This window comes from Ochotona princeps, chromosome 23 (genome assembly GCF_030435755.1).
Source record: "Ochotona princeps isolate mOchPri1 chromosome 23, mOchPri1.hap1, whole genome shotgun sequence".
NCBI lineage: Eukaryota > Metazoa > Chordata > Mammalia > Lagomorpha > Ochotonidae > Ochotona > Ochotona princeps.
This window is the reverse complement of record NC_080854.1, coordinates 37,240,905-37,248,068: the sequence shown is the minus strand read 5'-3', so window position 1 is coordinate 37,248,068 and position 7,164 is coordinate 37,240,905. Positions and strand designations below refer to the sequence as shown.

Genomic DNA, 7,164 nt, shown 5'->3' with positions numbered 1-7,164 from the left:
TCTTCCTGTCCTGGAGGCTGGGCCCTTAAGGGCTGTGATCACAGGGGCTCCTCTGGACACCATCAAGGGCTGTGATCACAGGGGCTCCTCTGGACACCATCAAGGGCTGTGATCACAGGGGCTCCTCTGAACACCATCAAGGGCTGTGATCACAGGGGCTCCTCTGGACACCATCAGTGCTGCACTGGGGCCGCTGGGACCACAGCTGTCAGTCTTTTGGGGGGCACAGAAGGGATGAGGGATTCTTGGAGTTTTGGTCAGAATCTCAGTGCTGATGGTGTAGGTTGCCAGGGCTTACCCCCACGGGAGTGCCAGCCGGTGAAGAGAGCAGAGCTAAGGTCTTTTACTTGAAATGCTCTTCCACCTGCTTCTTTTGATGTGAAACTCTTCCTCGTGCTCTGATCCCGAATCATTCTTCCTGATTACTGCCAATTATGGCCTAAAGAAATAAGTAATCTATATGTAAAAGAGAAAAGTAGACAGAACCTTAGGACCAGGAGCAGAGCCCTTTGGAAAGGAGGGTTTGGGATTGCTTGTGACTGACAAAGAGGATCTTTTCCAAAGTGCTGGGCTTTGGAAAAAATTCACCAAAGAATCATCTGTGACGTTAGGAAAGTGGGCTTTGTTTTTCTTTCACACCAGACCTTGAAAGAGAAGGACTCAGCGGAAGAAGTGCGTGAAGCTGAGGAGAGCTCTCGCAGCCAGGGCTGTTGTGGAAATCGAGGTTCCGTTCCTATGTGAGAATCATTCATCATTGCTTCTGCTGCACAGAACTTGGTTAAATGGCATTTGATTAAATTGATGGTTTCCAATGTGAGTAGAAAATGATTGTTCTCAATTATAGCCACCCAAACAGCACCATGGTTCCCTAAGCAAGTGTCTGGTGACAAAGGTCCTTGTTACCACTGAGCAGCAACGGTCAGTCGGTCCTCCTGTCTGGACCCTGCGTGACGGCCACCCCTGCAGGGGGAGTTTTGTTGTGCCTTCGCCCCCAGATCTGTGAATGCTCCAATGGAAAAGCACAGAGAAACACATTCAGGCTCCAGGCTTCCTGGCGTCCCTGGAGGGAGCCAACCCTGCAGGCTGCCTGTTCCACAGAGGGACTTCCTGTCTGGTGTTCTGCCGAGTCGGGGAGCTGTGATGCTTGCACCTGAGAATGCTGGGCAGCAGTTGTTTCTGTTTAGCCTGTTTAGGCAGAAATAAGACTACTATGAGTCGCTGTGATGTCTGTGTATGAGCAGGGAACAGTCTATCAGCAGCACTCAGTCCCGCAGTGAACACACACTGGGCAGCTGCAGGCCACAAGAGACAGTGCTGAGAGGGGATGCTGGGGTGCTGCAGGGACACAGACCCCAGCTGTAAGCTCTGTTAGAGGGGTCATATCTCTTCCTGCTGCGATCTGTATTTAAATCCCAATATGAGGGCCCAGTGTGGTAGCCTAGCAGCTGAAGTCCTCGTCTTGCACACGCCAGATTCCCATACAGGCACCGGTTTGTGTCCCGGCACCCCACTTCACATCCAGCTCCCTGCTTGTGGCCTGGGAAAGCAGTCGAGGATGGCCCAAGGCGTTGGGACCCACGTAGGATACCCGTTAGAGGCTCTGGGCTCCTGGCAATGGATCGGCACAGCTCTGGCTGTTGTAGTCGCTTGGGGAGTGAATCAATGGATGGATGATCTTTCTGTCTGTCTCTCTTCCTCTCCGTATATCTGACTTTCCAATAAAAATAAAAAATAAAATGCTAAAAAAAAGATCCCAAGGTGCTGCAGCTCTGTAGTCCATTCCCTATTGCAAGATGAGTCCACAGAGGGCCTGAGCCTTTGCAGACACTGCACGGCAGCTCCCTCGCCCCTCAGCTCGTGGGGGCAGGCGTGCATGCCAATGACCTGCTCGTTTGCTGGTTGTCATCTTGGAGCCAGCTTCCTGGGAGCTCAGACTATGACAGTGCAGCACCTCACAGGATCCTCCAAGCTGTCTTCTCCAAATGTAGCTTGAGTGATGTTTGCCAAACGCCTGTTTGAACACACTGTCTTTTGTTTAATATTTCCTTGTTATTTTCCACGGTCATTTGAGCATGTCATCCGTTGCTTCGAATACTTCTTTGCTGTGAGCTACAAGCTAACATCGCCTCCTTCCTGTGACCAAGAAGTACATTGATTCTCAGCATTGTCACTGCAGCGGTGAGGTTGGTTCTGGGAGTACAACAAAGCACATGACACTTGAAGTAATTTTAAAATGCTTATAAATTTTAAACATTCAGTTATGACAAGTTGGTGTATCTCTAATTCTATCAGAAAACTTTAAAAAGAAAAACTCACTTAAAATAGCGTATGGGTAAGAGAACACTTAATGTTCATATTGCTGATTGAAACAAGAAAGGAAAAATTATCACATTTATAAGCTTTATCAGTGGTTTAGCAAGTTAATCTCTGCAATTAGTTCTGGTATTTTTCTGAAGCATATTGCTAGGAGTGAGATACTGCATTCACTGACTCAGGGACAAATGTCCCCAACAGCCAGGGCTCCTGGGCTGCCAGGAACCCAGTCCAGGTCTTCTGAGAGGTGTAGGAACACAGCCTTTCCAGCTGTTGTCTGCTGCCCCCTGGAATCCACACTAACAGGGAGCTACAGTCAGGAGCCAGGCTTGGGAAGACAGCCCCGGCATCCCAATGTGGGATGCAGACGCCTCGACCAGTGCCTTCACCAGCAACACTGCTCCCTGAAGAATGCGTTTCTGATACTCTTTGTTTTTGTAATAGTGCCAAAAATTTAGTTGCAACTTTCTACAAGGCTAAATTTCATTGCTGATGATTTTGAAGCCTTAACGGACGCTTCTGCATGACCACAGCACAGACTTTCATTGGAGAGCATCTTCTTCCCAGAGGAGGCACTTTGCAATCCCAGTGTTGAAGCTGAAATCCGTGAGTGTGTCACGGCCAATGTCCACGGTTTCTGACTTTCCATCTTATTTCAGAGCACTGCTCTTTGCCAGGTGTTCATATAAGATAAAATTTAGTAAATCGTGAATGCCACCACATTTTTTGTGTCACCACATTTTTTGGGGGAATTGAAAAATAAGTTTATTTTGGGAACAAAACAATTTTGAAATCTGTGCACAGTTTTTTCTTAAAATTAGGAAAATAAATTCTTAGTAAATATCTCCTTGGAATGAGGTGTGTGTACACCAACAATGCACTGAGGAGCAAGGACGTGCGGGCTTCTTTTCTTCTGATCATACGCACAGCCATGCTCTTAAGCACGAAACGCTGCCGATACCCCACCCTCTGAATTTCTTTGTTGCATCAGAAAGAAGGGAATATTGCTGCTTACATAGTATGGTTGCGCAAACTTTATCTATAGCTACGTATCAAATGCTGTGACATCCACAAGATTTTTATGCTCCATGTGTTAATTGGGTCTGCCGACTTCAATTAGCATCATCTCCAGTTACAGCCATTCTGGTGCCCATGCCAGCACTTGCGTTCTTTCGTGATGGCTGAGTTCTAGATCACAGTGCGGAAGTAACGTCATCTTTACCCAGTCCCCAATGACAGACATCTAGACTGATTCCTTATCTTAGCTGTTGTGAACTGAGCTGCTATAAACATGAGAAGCAGGCAACTTTTGGATGCTGGTTTAATTTCCTCTGAATACATTCACACGGTAGTTCTATTTCTAGCTTTCTGAGGAATCCTCATGCTGTTTTTCCATAACCATTTTACTAATTTGCCTTCTCACCAATGATATATCAGAGTACCTTTCCGGATCTTTACCTGCATGTGTTCGTTTTAAACTTTTGGATGACAGCCACTTTAACGGGTGAGGTGAAATTTCACTGTGGTTCGATTTAGGCCATCTCCTGAGGCTAGCGATGCTTTGCAGTTTCTGTTGATAGTTTGCATTTTGCCCTTTGAACAATGCCCGTTTGGTAATGGGATTGCTAGCGGTGCTGAGCTGTCTAAGCTCCGTACGGGTTCTTCAGACGCATCGTGTGCAAACACTTCCTCCCGTTCTTCCACTTGCTCCTCACTTTGCCGGTCTTGATTGTTTCAGTTGCTGTGCGTAAGCTGCTTCCCTTGATTAAATCCACTGGTCAGTTTCTGCCTGTGTCACCATATTCTGATGATGAAAGCTTAGCTACCTTCCATTTCTTCCCATTTCGGAGCCAAGTATATATGCATGCAGTTAAAAGAAATTCTGCCAAAAACTTCACAAAAGCTGAGAGAGGTCATTTCTAAAATCATGTTTCAATACTGTATGAGCTCCAACGTGTCAACTTTTTTAGCTGCCTAATTGCTCTTTGAGGCAAAATCTCGTCTCTGCTTTGTTTTTAGATCAGTGACACCTGCTGAAAGCAGCTTGTCCCATGTTACTGAATACTTGCAAACAAAGCGTCTTTCAGAGTTCTCAGAAAACGTGTGTGCGCCTCTTTGAAAAATACACCTGAGGTTGTGCACAGCCATCATGGCCGCGGAGGAGAAGGCTCCTCTGAGCTGTTTCGCAGGGTATGGCAGCAGCGGCTTGGGCTCCTCGGGTGGGGAGGGTCCCAGCGAGCCGGAGGAGACAGCCGCAGGGCTGAGGATGCGGTAACCAAGTCAACGGAGCAGCGGCTGCCGCCTGACGTTCGGCGGGGCGCCTCGCCTGGGGTTTGTCTACAATCTGTTCAATAAGCAGATAGCCTGGGAGCTACACGTGGTGAACGTGTCAGATGAGCCTCCGGAGGAGTTCAGGATGTGGAAGTCCAGCTACGTGTCCCCTCCGGAGACCTGCGTGCAGGAGGGGAAGCTGGACATGGCGATGAAATGGTCGATTGTATACCAGGACCATCGGCTGTGATTCCCGGCAGAATGCTAAGGAAGCCAGGCTTCCACCTGAAGGGGAGGGAATGCTGGAGTTCAGTGATGAAAAAGATAAACACACTTCCAAAAAGCGCCAAGTAGAACCAGGAGAGCCATCAGAGAGAAGGTAGAAAGCAACAAAGGAGAGAACTTCCAGACTGCTGGGCTCATCAAGCTGATACTGTGGATTATTATGACACAGTATCTCTGTATGCTCATACGCTCATATACATTGCCTCAAGAACTTTCACTGCAGGATTCATTTTTTAAATTTAAGACTTGTATGTATTTAAAACTCAGATGGACACTTGTAATTGTGAAACTGACAGCACTGGGAAGCATTCTCACACAAAACTCGTAACATGCTTTCAGAGTTTTGTCACGTTTAACATACCAGTGTTATGTATGAACCTTTAATAAAGGAATATTTATTTTTCAAAAAATCAATGTTGTATCATGAACCTGTAGGATGCTTTTCAGTGGTGTTTGTACAGTGTAAATAGATCATAAAAATGACTTATTCGATATTACCATTACTGTGTAACATTAACAGTTGAATATAGGTGAAAAGTGTTCTCTGCAAGTTCATGTTTTCAGCTGTAATTATTTCGACTGGTTCGCTGTGTGCCGGATGCTTTGTGTATGTGTTGTCTGTGAACCCCAAGCCACAGAGTCAAGTAGGTGTTCACCGCCACGCCTGATAGCAGATTTGGGTTACACAGCCAGTGACTGATGCCTTTGGAATTCGAGTTTAACCCAGAAACGATCACTTTAATCCACTTATATTTGGTTCTCTTTTAGGGATTACAATTAACTACCATCTCCTCATATCTTCTGTTGTAGTTAGTGGAGCTCTCTCCCTGACTACTTATAAGACTACACAATATGCCTGACGATGTTTGATTTCTCTGTTAAAAGTTACTGAAAAAGTAAGTTTACTGAAGATCAGATACACTCGGATTTCTAAATTTTTGCACCAAACTGAACTTATTTTTAACACATTGAAAACATTGTAACAGACATGTACAAAATTTGCATGTTTATGGATACTATGTGACATTGTCTTACATGTATATGTTTCATAATACTCATCAGGGTAAATACATTCATCCTTTTGTGCATTGAACATTTCTTTACAGTAAACCATCCGAAGTCCTATTTTCTGGGTTTTATTTAGATAGAGAATTCTATAGTACAATAACATTGTCTGTATATTTATTTGTATTTATTTAAAAGACAAAGAGACAGAAAAAGATCACTCGTCTACTATCTCACTCCCCAAACCTGCCTGCCAGCTGGTGCTGGGCCAGGCTGAGAACAGGGGCTAGTGGCTCCTCTGGGTCACCTGCGTGGGTGCAGGAAGTCCAGTGCTGAGCAACTGCCTGCTGCCTTGAAGGGCCTCCCTTGGCCGGGAGCTGCAGTCTGGGGATGGCTGAGACTCAAACCCAGATGCTCTCACGTGGGATGTGTGTCTGAAGAACGATCTCAGATGCCCCACCAAATGCCTCTTTCCAAGTTTACCTTTTAATTCCATTTCCACAAAACTTGGATGTTCTTGTGCTCGGTGAGATTTGGTGGAGATAAAGACTTCTATGGCACCAACACCCCAAACAGCTGCAGACACTCTCTTCATCTCAGGAAGTTCTCCCGAGTTGCTCCAGCTCATCTCGTCCTGTCGGTGGGGCCAGCCACTGTTCTGATTTCCATCACCACCAACTAGCGTGGGCTGCAGTTGAACTTCAAATGAACAGAACCATAAATCACAAGTCCATGCTGTTTCACATCTGGCTTCCTTTGCTAACTGTAATGCTTTATCTGTCTCCTGTTGGTGGATGTGGGATGCTTTCTAGTTCGGGGTTGAAATGACTAAAACTGCTATGAATATTATGTTACACATCACTTTCTGATCTTGTCCTCTCTTTTCTCTGAGACACATGTCTGAGAGTGGGGTTGCTGAATTCACAGCACACTTCGCTTAGCCTTCTGAGGCACTTGCACTCCCTTCAGTGTACAACAGACTCGTGGCTCGTTCCTGGAGAGGGTTTGCTCTCAGTGGCGTCAGTCACCCGGGGGTGTATGGTGGTGGCTCAGCGTGGTGCTAACAGCGGTCTGCCGCTGACTAGGAAGCTTGCACTCCTTTACATGAGTTTAGGAGTTGTCGTTTAGGAACTGTCCTGAAAAATACTTGCCTCCTTTTGAGAGTAGGCTGTTTGCTCTTATTATCAACCTGCTGGGTGTTTTAAAAACATGCTCTGTCTTCCACGCCCTCCACCAGGGACTATGTCGGGATCTCTCCCCATCTCAGCTTCTTCCCTGTGTCTTTTGAAG

General features: G+C 46.2%; 1 pseudogene; it reads left to right on the top strand.

Annotated features, from left to right (window-relative positions):
* Nucleotides 1-4,462: 4,462 nt before the first annotated feature.
* Nucleotides 4,463-4,967, top strand: LOC118758218 (UPF0690 protein C1orf52-like; annotated as a pseudogene).
* Nucleotides 4,968-7,164: the final 2,197 nt, after the last annotated feature.